Genomic DNA, 16,063 nt, shown 5'->3' with positions numbered 1-16,063 from the left:
ATTCTAGAGATGACAGAAAACAAGAGGAAACAGCATTTCTTAATGTCATTTAAATATGCACACAGGAGACAGGGAGATGTGCTAGGACAGGGAATCAACAGGAACTCCACTATTCCTGCACACACAATGGGGCCTCATTAGCAGTAAAAGAACAGGTGTCTGGGGACCCATTTATAAAGGCTATTAACTATTATGAGCTGCTGGGACCCGGATTTATTTTAGTACTAGGCAACAGATTTAAAAAGATACAAATTTAAATCTTCCCATTAGCATGTGAAAGCAATGCCCAGCTTTGCAGTCTAGTTTAATAGGAAGGTATTTTCCTGTAGTTCTGACCATGAGGACAGTGAAGTCCACAAGCATTTTCTAAATCCCACAGCCATCTGCATGTTATACCTCATTTGAATATAAAGAAATTTGAGGAATGGCCTTTTGTTTTGACTTGTCCAAATGAAACAGGATCAAACTACAAACTTAATCTACAAGAACTAAGTGTTTATTCAGATGTAAAAGAAATAATGTTAGCTGTGTTTTAAACTATGGCAGACATGTAGCTGTATTTTAAACAAATAATGGCAAACATGTAGCTGTGTTTTAAAAGCAGAAATGGGCTGGAAAGAATCAAGGGTCAAGAGCACTGGCTGCTCTTGCAGAGGAGCTGAGTACAGCTCCCAGCACTCACAAGGCAGCTCACAAGGGCCTGAAACTCCAGCCCCAGGGTATCTAACACCCTCTTCTGGCCTGCACACACACTGCACACATGTGGCACACAAAGAGACATAAATATAAAGTAAAAAAATAAACATAAAAAAACAGGAAAGGGAACCACACAGACACCTTCTGTCCTGAATCCAATGATTTCACCACGTTTTATTCTTTGAAAACCACCAAGCAGCATTAGTTCTCTTGTAGAACTATTTTACCGTTTCATTTCCGATGACTAACACATGTCCCCCCTCCACCTCTCCATGCTCCCTCTCCACTCCACTAGTTAGTTTCTCCATGGTCTTGCTAAATTGCCCAAGATGGCCTCAAATTTAAAATTTACAATCCTCCTGCCCCAGCTTCCTCAGTAGCAGGGATTATAGGAGTATACCACCAAACTAGTTTTCTCTAACATACTTATTTAAGAGACCACAAAAATAAGAATGGTTAAATACTATAGCTATGACAGGAAGCCCTAACAGCCAAGGATGGTATGAAAGTCAATGAGCTAACTGTTATTGTTGGTATTATTTCAAGCTTACACCTACCCGTGTCTAGCATTTTAAGTGTCATTGGTTTGCTTATACAATTTTCTGATGGTGCTGTTTTTTTTCTACTTACTGCTAATATTTAGGGATTGTACTTGTACCATATCTTATGGAGACTAAAGATCTACAGCTGTGAGTATTCCAAGCCACTGTAGACATGAAATGGTAAAAAGGAGAAAATATTGATGTATCGATAGGAATGGCAAAGACAGAACCACGCGAGTCTTACAAATACAGTGATCTTTTAAATGGAATTGATTTGATAAGGCCAAGGGCTCTCAATTTGGGTATTAATGGCATCTTGTGCTGGACCTTTATTGTGAGGGACTGTACAGTGTAGAATGTTTACCATCAACATCCATCAACTAGATGCTGGGAATAGGCTCCCTCCAGTCGTACTAGCCAAAATTGTCTAAAATACAGTCATCGTCCTCACAGGGTAAAGTCAGCTTTGGCTGGAAATCAAGGTTGTTTTTTGTTTTGTTTTGTTTTCAAAATAATGATACATACTCAGTATTACCTGGAGTAAATTAAAGCATTAGCTCTATATTCTCTCAAATAACTTCAGATCTAAGGCATCAAATTTTAGAATGACTGAGTTATGAATAAAAGCATGTGTAGTCAATATCAAGATAAAGCTTTGGTTTTGATTTTAGGGCTTTTGCCAGTAACTTGCCAAAAAAGTCCAAAGAAACAGGAAATTAAGAAGAGGAGCCCATATTACTAATGAGAGAGAGGTATCTTTACACTAAGGCTGTCAGATTAGACACCCCCCCCACACACACAAGGATGCTTAGTACCTCTTTCCTATGCACCCAAAATACCTGTTGTTTTGCTCACATACAGGTTTTAGTCAAGTACATTTCAAGCGTTAGGAACAAGTGATGTAGTTCCTGCTTGACCTAGCAATGGTCTGGGAACCTTAAATGATATCCTGGTGTTTTGTTTTGCTCTCTGTGTGTGGATTTGATGAGCAAAAATCAAGTTATAAAGCCATTCTCAAACTTTATAAGTTTCAAAGATCTCAGGAACACTGAAGGGCTGCCACACCAAAAAAGTAGAATGTCGGGTGCGGGTCCAGCATTCCACATGACTTGTGCTAGCAAGCAAACATTAAACTTACTTAACGTAAGAAAAGAAGCCTTCTCTACTTCAGGTGTCTGTCTTTGAGTAGTCACCTGCTGAAGCAGAAAGCTCTGAACTAGTCCCGGCAAGGAGCCGTGCCTGGTTAAGAAGATGGGGAACAAGGCAGGTGAAAGGAGCCCCGCAAATACCAAGAGAGCGCTCCTGGAAAGGAAACGTTTGAGACTGGGCGGCCAAACACGAACCCGCTCAGTCAGAATCAACTTTTAAAAGGATCTGGGCTGCTGGAGGAGCAGTCTGAGAGACAAGCCTGTCATTAGCGCCCTCTATGCTTCTCTGACTCAGAAGGGAGTTTCTCTCCTGAAAACAGCCTGGACAACTGTTGAATCAAAACAACCAAGACAGAGCTGTTCATTTTGGTTTTGACTTCTCACTGGAAAAGTTACCAAGTGGTTTCAGATTCTCACATTCAACAAATTTGTTTCTTCAACACTATAAAAGAAGACAGAGTGGTTTGTGTTTTCACAAAGGAATGCCTACAAGCTAAAAGTTCTCTTTTTATTGCTTTGTTTTGACTCCATGTATTGAGATTATCTCCAACATCAGGGAACTTGCTACATCTTAATTTACATACTGGGCAATATTTCCCTTAGCAAGAATAGCACTTTATAGTACATGAAAATTTAATTCAAGTGTTAGAGATACACGAATATTTGATTTCTATAGATGACAACTTATTTTTAGTTGGAAAACTGCAATGCCAAACTATTTGGCATTTAATACCATAATTTGCATACATTACAATATTCATGATATACAATAAATACCCAAATCCTATTTGAAAACTTGGAATTAGAATTAACAAAATTGTGCTTCACATTTTAAAGAATGCACTCATTTTTCAAAAAGTAAACATGCCAATTTGATTTTCAACTTCTTACTAATAACTGAAATTCTTTTAACATTCCTTGAATAATTCTAAATATCTACACTATAATATACATTATAATATGTAATAGTATTATGCTGTATACATAATACGAATAAATTTTTAAGCATGTAAGTTACATTGGCATCCTATGTTTTATGTGTGTTCCTGTGTACACTTCACATGAGCACAGGATTGATCTAGCAAATGTGCTACCACAGGCCGCAGAGAGAAGAGTTTTGAAATAAATAATGCTCCATGATCTGCTTTACTTTCCAACTTGTATTTCAAGGGAAACTTTAGGGTTGCTATTTTCTATTTGACCCTACAGTATCTTTCTACTAAAATATTTCTACTTCATTGAAGTAATAAGTCTTCTGTCTTTTTATACAAGGAAAATTAGCCTTCCCTCAAAAAAGACTAAGCAAGTGGGGCCCAATTATAAATAATGCACATGAAATATTAAATCACATGTGTGGGTCAGCAAGATGGCTTAGTGGCCAAGGCACTTGCTGCCAATACTGACGGTCTGAACTTAATCTCTGGGATCTACTTAGTGGAAGGCACCCCCACAAGTGGTCCTCTGCCACACACGTGCCCACACATACTAAATAAATAAACAAGTGAAGAGTATAATTTAAAAAACTCAAGGTCACTTATACAATCCAAGTCTCTAACACTTGCAATCTATACAGAGATTTTGAACTATCGTAATGGAAGAGCTAGCTAACAAACAGGAAATTAGGAGTTGTGGTTCTCTGCAATCCAACCAAAGGCAGAAACTCCACGAAAACCTACTTAATTTTTTATGAGTATAAAATGAGCTTTGTCAGGGCTGCTGCTGCTTTCATCACCTCGCTTTGTCAGCCCAGTAGGGCAGGGAAGGCTGCAAAATCCACTAGCTTTGTCCCCTCTGCCAGAAAAGCCTCACCTGCTAGCTAACAATGAGCCGAGATGGCTCCACATGCTGGATCACGTGGCTCTACTTTGAACAAGCAGCAGAATAAGTAGGAGCCATGGATTTAAAAGGGAGTTCCAGCCAAGAGAAGGGGACAGACTCCATATACGTTGGGTTAACTGGAGCTGAATTCATTGCAGTTGAGTCCAGAGAAAGCCCATGTGTTCTTAGCTTGCAATATGTACAAATGAGCCATGAGAGAGTCCAACAGGAAGGGCAAACTGAACCTTCATGTGCTTCCCCTCTTGCACACAGATTTATCGGGAGGATCCTTAGTGGTTCCCAGTGTTTCAGCAGAACTTATAACTAGTCTTCGGCTGATCACTAAGCCATACAGTCACGTGGGTAACTGCTAGAAATTGATGCTTACAAATACAATCAGGAGAAAAAAAAATCTGCAAGGCACAGGCATTGAAGCTGCATGCCACATAGCCGAGGCAAGCCATAAAACAGCTAATAACAACTAAATCAGCAACAGAGAGGGAAAGGCCAGAACCTGGAGTTGCTATAACATTTTATCTAGAGTGTCCACTATTCAACAGAAAGTCATGACTCGTGAAAGAAATAAGAACATGGGATCCATGAGAACCAACCATCAGAAGCTGCCGAGACATACTTTTAGGTTAATATATTTAGCAATAATTTCAAACTGGTATAATTAGAAAGCTTTAAATAAAACCAAATTTCAGATGGGTGTGGTGCACACAGATTTAATCCCAGCACTCAGGAGGCAGAAGCAGGAGGATCTCTGTGAGTTTGAAGCCAGCTTAAAGATTTACAGATCTACAGAGTGAAGTCAAGGCCAGCCAGGGGCTACACAGTGAAACCTGTCTTAAAAAAGGAAAAGGAGGAAGAGGAGGAAAAAGAGAGGAGGAAGAGGGGTAAGGGGAGAAGGAGGACAACAACAACCAAGCTTTAAAAAAACAAAACAAAGTTAAAGGAAGCCCTGCAGGCTGTATGAAAGTGATGCTCATAGCAGCCAAGTCCACAGGAACTCAAACATTAGGAATTAGGGAATATATAAATTAAACAAGTTCTATATGAGTTTTCTCATTTCTTCTCTTAATTTTCAAAAATATTAGAATATATAAAATAAATATATAAGATATTAATGGTTTTATAACATATATATAATGTATTTTTAAAATACTCATACAGGGAGAAATAGAGATATACTAGAAAAATTTTCATTATTCTGCCAGAATTAAAATGTTTTTTCTGAAAACAAATTATTAGGATATGTTGTAAACCCTAGAAACAACGACTGAAAAAATAATTCAAATCAGATAGTTAAAAAAAACATTCATACAAAAACCACAGTTGTACATGCTATGCTCACAGCACTGGATAGGCTAAAGCAGAAGAATTACGAGTTCAAAGCCTGCGCTGCTTAGTGAAATTGTCTTAAGGGGCAAAACACACACACACACACACACAACCCAGAAGCAATAAAAACAAAATCCTCCTAACAAAACAATAAAATTAAAATGGTATACACTAAAACATATGTATACAAGAGGAAAAAGAGAAGGGAATAATATGAAACACAAAACAAAAAACAATGAAACATGTATCACAAATGACAATCATTTGGTATTTATAACCAAAGTCCACCTACATGTTGTCTCTAAAAGACCCAATTTAGATTTTAAAAAAAAAAAGTGAGTAACTTGAAAGTAAAATGTAGAGAGTGATACACTGTATAAAGTCACAATAGCTGGACAGCTATATCAACACTAAATGCAACAGACTTTAAGAAACATGACCAGATTCATGAAAAAAATTAGCAGAAACAATGTAGACCATTTCATAATCACAAAAGCACTAGCTTAACCCAGAGCCATACAAACTATAAATGTATATACACTTAAGAACAGAGATCCAAAATGAAGCAAAAACTCCCCTAAAGAATATAGCAGGCGATTCAGAGAGGCTGAATGGAGAGGTCAGTATTTCACCTTGAATAACTAGCAGAACAACTGCATGGATCCTAGGCAGAGGAGTAGAAGGTTGTGGCAGTACTGCCTGCCTCCTGAGCCCGCCATACAGTGAGTACAAAATACACATTCTTCTCAACTACACACGAGACATTCTCCATATGCTGAGCTACAAAGTAAGTCTCAATATATCGAAAACTCTGAAGTCCTGAAAAGGGTATTCCATAGCAGCTCTAAAATGCAAAAGCCTCCCCAGTGCTCGGATTAAAGGCATGCGCCACCACACACACTAATAGTAGATTTTTTTAAAAAGTAATTATTTTTCTTGTTTATCTTTAGGTGTATAGATTTCAGTATGTTTATTCTATCTTGTAGGTCTATATAACTGAGTATATACCGTGTGTCTTTCTGCTTTTGGGATACCTCACTCGGGATGATTGTTTCTAGGTCCCCACCATTTGCCTGCAAATTTCATGATTTCCTCATTTTTAATTGCTGAGTAGTATTCCATTGTGTAAAAATACCACAATTTCTGTATCCATTCCTCAACTGAGGGACATCTGGGTTGTTTCCAGGTTCTGGCTATTACGAATAAAGCTGCTACAAACATGGTTGAGCAAATGTCCTTGTTGTGAACTTGAGCATCTTTTGGATATAGAGGACCCGGGGTAAGATAATCAATCCTCACTTAGAAAGACAAATGGGATGGACATTGGATGTAGGAGAAAACAAGTAACAGGACAGGAGTCTACTGCAGAGGGCCTCTGAAAGACTCTACCTAGCAGTGTATCAAAGCAGATATTAAGACTCATAACCAAACCTTTGGCAGAGTGCAGGGAATCATATGAAAGAAGGGGGAGTTAGTATGACCTGGAAAGGACAGGAGCTCCACAAGGACTAAATATATCAGGGCGCAGGGGTCTTTCATGAGACTGTTTCTCCAACCAAGGACCATGTATGGATATAACCTAGAACCCCTGCTTGGATGTAGCCCATGCTAGCTCAGTATCCAAGTGGGTTCTCTAGTAAGGAGAACACTATTTCTGACATGAACTTAATGGTGAGCTCTTCAGCCCCGGCCCCCCCCCCCGCCCGCCCCCCCCCCCCCCGAGGGAGGAGCGTCCTTGCTAGGCCACAGAAGAGGACAATGCAGCCAGTCCTGAAGAAACCTGATAAGCTAGGGTCAGATGGAAGGGGAGGAGGTCCTCCCCAATCAGTGGACTTGGAAAGGGGCAGGGAGGAGATGAGGGAGGGAGGGTGGGATTCTGAGGGAATGAGGGAGGGGGCTATGGCTGGGATACAAAGGAAATAACCTGTGATTAATATAAAAAATAAATAAAATTAAAAAAGAATATGTTAAAAAAAGTAATTATTTAATGTGTGTGTTCCTAAGTATATGTATGTGTAACACAAGTATTATACATGGAAACCAGAATGTTAGGTGCCCTGGAACTGGAATTACAGATGGTTGTGAGTGGCCTGGTGTAGGTGCTGGTTCCTCTGCAAGTGCTCCTAACCATGGCATTATCTCTCATTCTCCTCATGGCATTATCTCTCATTCTCCTCATGGCATTATCTCTCATTCTAGTGAGAAATTTTAAAGTACAGAAAGAAGTCCAAAGACCCTTCCTCAACAATGAGAAACAGTTCTGTCAATTCTGTAAAATTAACCATAGTACTTTTAAAGAGATGATGGAGTGATTGAGTGGGAGACCCTGGGGACATCATATCACAACCTAGAGCTCATAATTCTGAATTATGCTCATGAGTTTGGATGGGCTTGCTAAAATTTTCAGTAGTATTAAACTGAGCTCCAGGTATTTTTAGCACATATTAATGGTAAGGACTTGTAGAATTAAGAGAATAATCACCAACAATTCATAAGATGTTTCAGTAAAAACATCAACAATTTCTCCTTGAATCATCAACACAAGATCACATGCAAAAGAGATCTCAATTTGGAAGAAAGCAAGACCTTGCAAAAATCTAAATAGGCTATCAATGACTATCACAAAGGATTTCATCAGTAAAGGGAACTTCTTGATCTGCAGCTTACACTGAGAACTCTGCACTCAATAACATCTGAAATATTAAAGAATCTCCAAAAAATGCAGACTGTTGGCTTACAATGTCGAATTTAAGTTCACCATTTAAACACAGTTGGAATGTATATCAAAAATAAAAATGCAATTAACAATGCATTTTAATGTCTCTGTTTGGTTACAGTACAGAGTATTCAAGCATCAGTTTTGTTCATTCCCATTTAGACCCATAGACAGCAACTCTAGAATGGTTTGTTCTGCCACACTGTCAAAAGTAGCATAATAGGAGAGTTCCTGATGATGCCAAGAAGATCTGGGTACCTTTGAGCCTCCAGTTCCCAAGTCACAAACAAAGAAATCCTTCCTTGATTTCTTTAAGCATAGATGAAGTAAGTGTGTTAAGAACATGTCAGCCACCAGAGCAGTGCACCAAATGTGAAGTTTAGCTCAGGAAAGTGGGTCTGTTTCTTTTTGCCAAAGGGTTCAGAGTACTTATACTTCAGTTAAACAGGAAAGGACATAAAGTAGCGTAGGTTTTCTTTTTGAGAAGAACAAGTCTAACCTGGATCTGGCTGGATTGAAGAATAGTTGAAAGAGGCAGAGATGTCTACAGGTCCAGGTCCTCATGCTCTCATTGGCTTCAACTGATGGAATGATTTCAAGTTTCACCTACAATCTACTATGTGACAATCCTGGCTCCTTCTCAACATGTTAACTGCTCTGCAACATATTCAATTATGTTATTTTAATATGAAAATACTCATGATGAATATGAAACTAGCAACAATACAACAGACAGGGTCAGTAGGAATAAAGACAGGCAACTCTCAAATCAAGAAAACCCCACTGAATCTTAAACACTTAAGGAACTAGGCTACCTAAGGGCTAGTTCTTTGAGGAATGATTCACAGGTCGAGTCAATAATTTATCAACAGCTTTACTAAGAAGAAGACACTTAGTATCTGCCAGCTTCCTTTTCTAATGCAGGCCACAATATGTGGGGAATATATATAAATTACCTCATGCAGATTTTATGCTGAAGGATGGGCATTTCTCCCACTGACTTTCTGATAAAAATTCTGCACTCACAACTGGAAGGTAAGAGCCTGTTGCTGAAGACTCCACATATATATTAAGGCTTGAGGGAAAGGTGATGGAACTGACCTGAAAGTCTCCTCCCTGAGGACTAGCTTTCACAGAACAGGAAGGTGCAATGCAGAGTGCCAAGAGAGAAAAGAAATCAACAGTCCTACCCACAAAAAAACTAATTAGACCCCATCATTGCTAACAATTGTTTTGCAAATGCTTAGTGAATAAAGTATGAAATCATGTTTCAGAAAAGATCTCTTGAGCTGATAAGAGACAAATGCAGAAGAAAAGATGGCTAGTGGCTAAAGACTTTTGCCACTAAGAACTTCCTTTCCATTCAAGTTTAAGTATTTCATTGTTGAAGAAGAGATAAGAAGAAGCTGGCCACTGGAAAAGAAACCCCACCTATTTCTGGGATCAGTGGTGAACTGAGAGTCGCTCAGTTATCAACAGCTCTTGAGAGATAGGAAAGCCAAACAGAGAGTGTTAAAAGAAAAACACATACTGATAAGGGAGCAAAGGAAGATAGTTGGTACTGGCTAGCCTTCTCCTAGGCTAGCACCAAACTGGATTTTTAAATTAACTCTTTGTACAGCTGTGGTAGGGACTGATGGGAGGCTTGGTCTTCATATGGGTGCCTGGTGAGTGGAGGTGGGCGCTCTTTCTAATGTGGCTTCTATTGCCTGCTTTTGGATCATTTTCCCCTGGCAGCACTGCCTTGCCTGGCCTCAGGGGATGAGGATATGCTCAGTCCTGATGTGACTTGATGTGCTGGGGAGAGTTGAAACGGGGGGGGGGGAAGATTCCCTTTTTCTGAGGGGAAGGGGAAGAGGAAAAGGGAAGAAGAGGAAGGAGGGAGACTGGGAGGAGAGGAAAAAGGGGGCACCCTTGGGATGTAAAATAAATGAACTGAAAAAAAAATCTAAACATCTCTTTGCTAGTCACAGTAATAAATGTTCTGTAATGAAAAAGTGCATTAATAAATCTGTGTTTTTCATAAAATGTACTTTAGCTATTTTTCAAGTAAGATATTTTTCTTAAAAATAACCACCAACTTTGAAGTTTGAATTTTATTTTATATGTCTATTTTTTTGTGTTTTGAGACTGAGTTTCTCTGTGTAGCTTTGGCTGTCCTGGACTAGCTTAGACCAGGCTGGCCTTGAACTCACAGAGATCTGCCTGCCTCTGCCTCCCAGAATACTGGGCTTACAAGTGTGTACCACCACACTAGGTGAAGTTTGAATTTTATACTAATACTTCTCTGAGTTTCTTTGTTTACTAAAAATAATTTGATAATTGATCCCAACTAATTTCCTTAGAAATCTTACAAAACATTTATCTAGTTTGGACATCAGCTAAAAACAAACAAATATGCCTGCTTTACTACTGACAAACTTACAACTATTTGCCTACAAGAACTCAACAGAATGCAACCCTCCGCCTGAATTGCAGATTTCAGTAGGCTTCAGATTTGAGCTTAGTTCACGGGGACAGAAAGGTCAACCAGTGCAACACTGGAAGATACTGGGTAAAGAATACTTTAAAATCATCTTAAAGAAAAGAAAAGACATATACACACACACACATATATCTGCTTATGTGTATATATATATATATATATATATACACACACACACACACACACATATATATGTATAATTTTTCCTGATACTTGGATCTGTATTTTTTGGGTTTATTTGTTTTGTTTGTTTGTTTGGTTGGTTGGTTGGTTTTAAGTTTTTCAAGACAGGGTTTCTTTGTGTAGCCCTGGCTGTCCTGGACCTCATTCTGTAGACCATACTCGCCTCAAACTCAGAGAATTGCCTGGCTCCCCAGTGTTGGATTAAAGGTGTGTGCCACCAAGCCTGGTTCCCCGTTCATTTTTAAAACCTCAGAAGAAAACTTTGTTGTGTTTTGGCACAGGGTCTTGTTATATAGCCCAGGCTGGCCTTCAACTTATGATTCTCCCTGTCCCCGATTCCCAAGTGCTAGAATTTCAGGAGTGAACCAACCACACCTAACTGCTATTTCCTTCATACAGAAAATTCTAAAGTAACATAACCGATCATAGCCAAAATGCTGAGATGTCATGAATGTAACATAAATGACTCATTAGTTTAAATCTGAGTGAAAAATCACTAACGTCTATAATTTTAATGCAGAAATTGGCTAAAGAATTGTCTATTAGAGTTTCCAGGTTTGATCCATGTATTTTAAAGCCCTGGTACCATAAGCACACATTAACAATAAGTATATCTTCATGAACTGATTCTTTGATCAGTTCCCCCCCCCCCCCCAACACACACACAAAATAGTGGCTTTTTACCTGGAGTATTTTTGGCCACTTACAGCTCATATAATCATTGACAAGACATCTATCTATCTATCTATCTATCTATCTATCTATCTATGACACAGGGTTTCACTATGTAGCCCTGGCTGCCCTACAACTCTCTATGTAGGCCAGGTTGGCCTCGAACTCAGGGATCCATCTGCCTCTGCATCACCATGTCCAGCTCTAAATCTACCATCTTGCTGTTTGTTTTCTACTTCTTCACATGCTCTTTCTCTGCTTTTCATTTCCTGCTTTCTGCATTGAGTACTTCTCAGCATTGCATTTGATTTAAACTTTTAGACTTACCTGTCAAATGTTTGGTCTAGATTTGCAGTGCTCACCTTTCAGTTTATCACAATTTATCTTCAAATATTATTATATTCCTTTTTATACAATACATTTACCTTAGAAATTCGACAGCCCAGTACTCCCTCGGCGGGTGTCTCGAGGGTGGACAACAGTAGACCTTACATGCATGCTATGTGTCCTTCAGCAGTCCCTCTGATGATCAAGGCAACCATGAAGTACATGCAGCATGTTCACTGGTAGCACGGACAGCAAGGACTTCTCTTAGTTTTGTTTAAGCAAGTATTCAACTCCATTAAGAAAGGACATTTTTCATGAGTACAGTAACCAAGGATGGTTTTCTATCAGCACTTTGAAACTGCTGCCTTTACAAGTTCTTGTTTTAATAGTTTTTGGTGTGTCATGGTAAAGGTTACCTTGCTCCTCCATCTGTGCTCAACATGACTTTTTCCTCCACCTGAATATGAGTGTTTCCTTTATCACTTATTTTCAGCAAGTTGATTATGACATATCCTATTGGTTGGCTTTATTCTACGCCAGGCATGGGGGTGCACACCTTTGATCCCAACACTTAGGAGGCAGAGGCTGGGGATCTAATTTTAGGGCTTTTTTCTTTAAACATTTTGCTCATTGAGCTTTTTTTTCTGCAGTATCTAACTTTGTGTGATCCCATCGAGTGGAATTCATTAAACAGACTCCACATTCCCCCTCTGTAAGTTCTGTTTGGGTCTTTAGATTTCTCCTTCTCTGCCGACACTGTTCGTGTTTTCCTGTAGTTGTTGGCACATACTTACTGCACTTACTAAAGCTATCTCAGCATTGTCAAATCCCGTTATTTCTCCTTTCTAAATATTTGTATTCATTCTTTAGTTATACATTGTACTTTCCTATTTCTAGACCTGTCTAGTGTACTATGAAATATTTTGTTTTGTTATCTTTATGTAAAGAGTGTTGAACGTTGTTTTAGTTGACAGTTAAATTACACATGAACTAATTTGTCTGATGTAATCTCACACTTATGACAGACATAGAAAAGTCTTGGTTTAATTTTTTTTTGGAGGGGGGGGATAGGATCTAAGCCCAATTGTCCTGAGACTCAATGCAATCCTCTGGCTTCAGTCCCCGGAGTGCTATGATATATAACTCAGCTTTACATGCTTTTATTTAGAACTAACTTGGTTCTAAAGGTGTGGATTTCCAAAGCGCATGGAATTTCACTCTACCCATGTGCAGGGCTTACAGTGACTTACTCAGATATCTAGAACCCTGTCTTCAAAACCTCTTCCTGTTTATTCTTCCCGTCAGGACCTTGCAGAACTCTCAGCGATGTCCTCAACAGCTCTGCTCCGACAGGGTGCTCTCAGGGTTCTTTTTCCCTGAACCATACTCTGGCAATTTCCTCCAGGCACAAAGCCAAGGTAAGCATAGTGCTACCTCTTCTGTTTGCCCTCCCTGTGGGATGACAGTGCTGTATTTCTTGTTGTCCAATATAAGGAGACAGTTGTTTCATGTACACTGTCCAGTTTCCTGGCTGTTTATTAAGAAAAGGGAATTCTGGATCCTGCTCTCCCCTTGTGGCTAGAAGCAAAGTCCTTTCTCATAATGTTTGATTGCACGTCGAGCACTACATAAAATTGCAGGGGCTGCAGCGGATGCCATTTCCCACACAGACTTGCTCTTCCCTTGGCTCAGACAGGAACTGAGCTGGGATGGGGCTGGAGAGCAGCTGACATTAGATTCTGCTTAAGTTCTGTGTACCAGCGTCTCATCAACCTGTGCAGGCCCCTTCCTCTAGCTTAGCAGTTCTCAAAACATGTTCTGTGGACCCCCAGGGCCCCTAATTATTTCTGATGATAGATGCAATAAAAACTATAATAATCCCAAAATATTTTACCCTCCTCACTGTACTGACACTGTCACTGACACGGCAAAAGCAATGGTGTGTAAACTGCTGGACTGTGCCTCGGCACAATCTAGCCAGTGGCCTTAACCACACAATCACTGTCTTCAACGCCATGTGCTCACAGCAGAGAAAGAATGACCATTTTTACTTAGTATATTTGATAAGTAGCAAAATAATCATAGTAACCCCTGACTAGATGCATGTGTCTTTTTTATGAGCTAAGTTGTAAAATGTGTCAAGCATTTTTGATGAAAACCAAAATGTGGTTGTTAGCTCAAGGAAAAGTCCTCGTCTGGTTCTTTGATTTGTGAGATAAACTAATAACTATCTCCTTTCCCTCCAAAAACAATGCTTTTACTTGCAAGAACAGCCAATAGCCAAATTATGACTTTTCTGACTCAATGATTAATATATGTTTTCTCAAAAATAATATTTATTGCAAATAATGAAAACTGAGTTCTCAGTTGAATAAGTATTAGAACTTATACTTATTTGCGGAAAATTTGTGTCAGCCACTATAACCTTGACAACTTTCCATCATTTACCTACTTTTTAAAAAACATTTATTTTGTGTGTATAGTACATGTCTTGTGAGTATATGCTCCAGAGGTCAGAATAGGCGTCAGCTACCCTGGAACTGGTGGAGAGCCATGTGGGTGCTGGGAATCAAACCTAGGTCCTCTGGGATAGCAGCCATCTCTCCAACATCTCCAACACCTACTTATTATTATTATTTTTTTAATGAGGTCAGTAAGGTGTTCTTAGGGACAGTATAATCATACATGTCAATGTTGAGAGAGTCCAAATACTTGGTAAGACAGTATTTCCAAATGACCAGTGCATGATACATAATTAAAAATAGGTAAGAGACTCACTTAAAATATATGATAGATCAAGGGCTTCAATGTAGCAAGTACAAAAAGCTCACTGATTTTGTTTCGGATTTCACACTACATCTAAGAAACTACCCTAGGTACAGGAACAAAGAAGAGCCCCAAATGCCTCGATAAGCTACTGAATTACTGCTGTTTTCTCCAGCTACCTAACAATTCCCCTCAGGAACATTTTTTAGGAAAATTTTTAAATTATTTTTTCCAAAGAAATTTATTAATAATAGCATGTGATGAGTTCACTGCGTTGTTTTTAAGTTAATAGATATTTAAAATCCTTCTTCCTTTCCATTTCTAAATTTCAGCCATATTAAATATCAACAGATATATGCCAGAGGAGTCAAATCTCACAGGGCTCTTCATTGCTTTGTAAGACTGGAGTGAGGCCCCGAGTCTTCAAGTTTTAAGATGTAGCAAGTCTCCTGAGCAGCACAAGCCTGCAGGAGCTTTGCACCTACAATGCTTCTATCTGTACGCATGCTTTCTACCCCAGGGCAACAGTCAAGCTGCAGCTGTTCCAGCTGACTTCTGTGGCTATGTAAAATCATTCTGACCAAAAGCCGGGGGGGGGGGAGTTTTTCTGGCTTAAAGTTCCAGGGAGTAGCCCATTACTGAGGGGAAATCAAGACAGGAACTTAATTAATACATCAGAAAACACCTCCAATCAAGAGCAGAGAGAAACTGGGCACGGTGGCATATGCCTTTAACTCTAGCACTTGGGAGGCAGAGGTAAATGGATCTCTGTGAGTTCAGGGTCAACCGGGACTACATAGTAAATCAGTAAGACCCTGTCTCAAAAAGTATTTTTTAAAAAATAAGAAATTTAAAAAAAAAAAAAGAGCAGAGAAGAATAAATGCACTGTGGTGCCTGCTTGTTTGCTACTCTTTTCATCTTTCTTCTGTTTCAGCTAGCATAAAAGCCCTCTGTCTAGGGAACAGTGCTATCCACAACATGCTGGATCTTCCTACATCAACTGTCAGTCAAGACGATTCCCTACAGACACACCTAAGGACCAAGACTCTCTTCTCAGGTGATTTCAAGTTGTGACAAGCTGCATTTAAAACCACCCACCACAGCACTTCTCTTTAACTTCGCTTATGATCAGTTCTAGCCATAATGATTTTGTATGCATGTCCATATACAGTACAGGCCTGGGGAGGCACACATGGGTCGGTGGATATGAGTACCTGCGAGGCTTACAGCTGCTGTCAGGTGGAGTCTCTTTCTGAACCTAGAGCTCACAGGCTTCGCTCGCTGACCAGCAAGCCAGGCGCCCAGTACTGGAATTACAGGCATATACCACTGTGCTCGGCTTTTGGGGGCGGCGGTTACTGAGGA

At 39.5% G+C, this 16,063-nt stretch overlaps 1 protein-coding gene across 3 annotated transcripts in view; it reads right to left on the bottom strand.

Annotated features, from left to right (window-relative positions):
* Pdss2 (decaprenyl diphosphate synthase subunit 2) overlaps nucleotides 1–16,063 on the bottom strand; it is a 216,626-nt gene that overhangs the window by 170,213 nt on the left and 30,350 nt on the right. The gene's annotated exons all lie outside the window — the stretch shown is intronic.

Source organism: Meriones unguiculatus, chromosome 20, assembly GCF_030254825.1.
Source record: "Meriones unguiculatus strain TT.TT164.6M chromosome 20, Bangor_MerUng_6.1, whole genome shotgun sequence".
Lineage (NCBI taxonomy): Eukaryota > Metazoa > Chordata > Mammalia > Rodentia > Muridae > Meriones > Meriones unguiculatus.
Note: the sequence above shows the minus strand (reverse complement) of the source record. Positions and strands in the feature narration are given on the sequence as shown.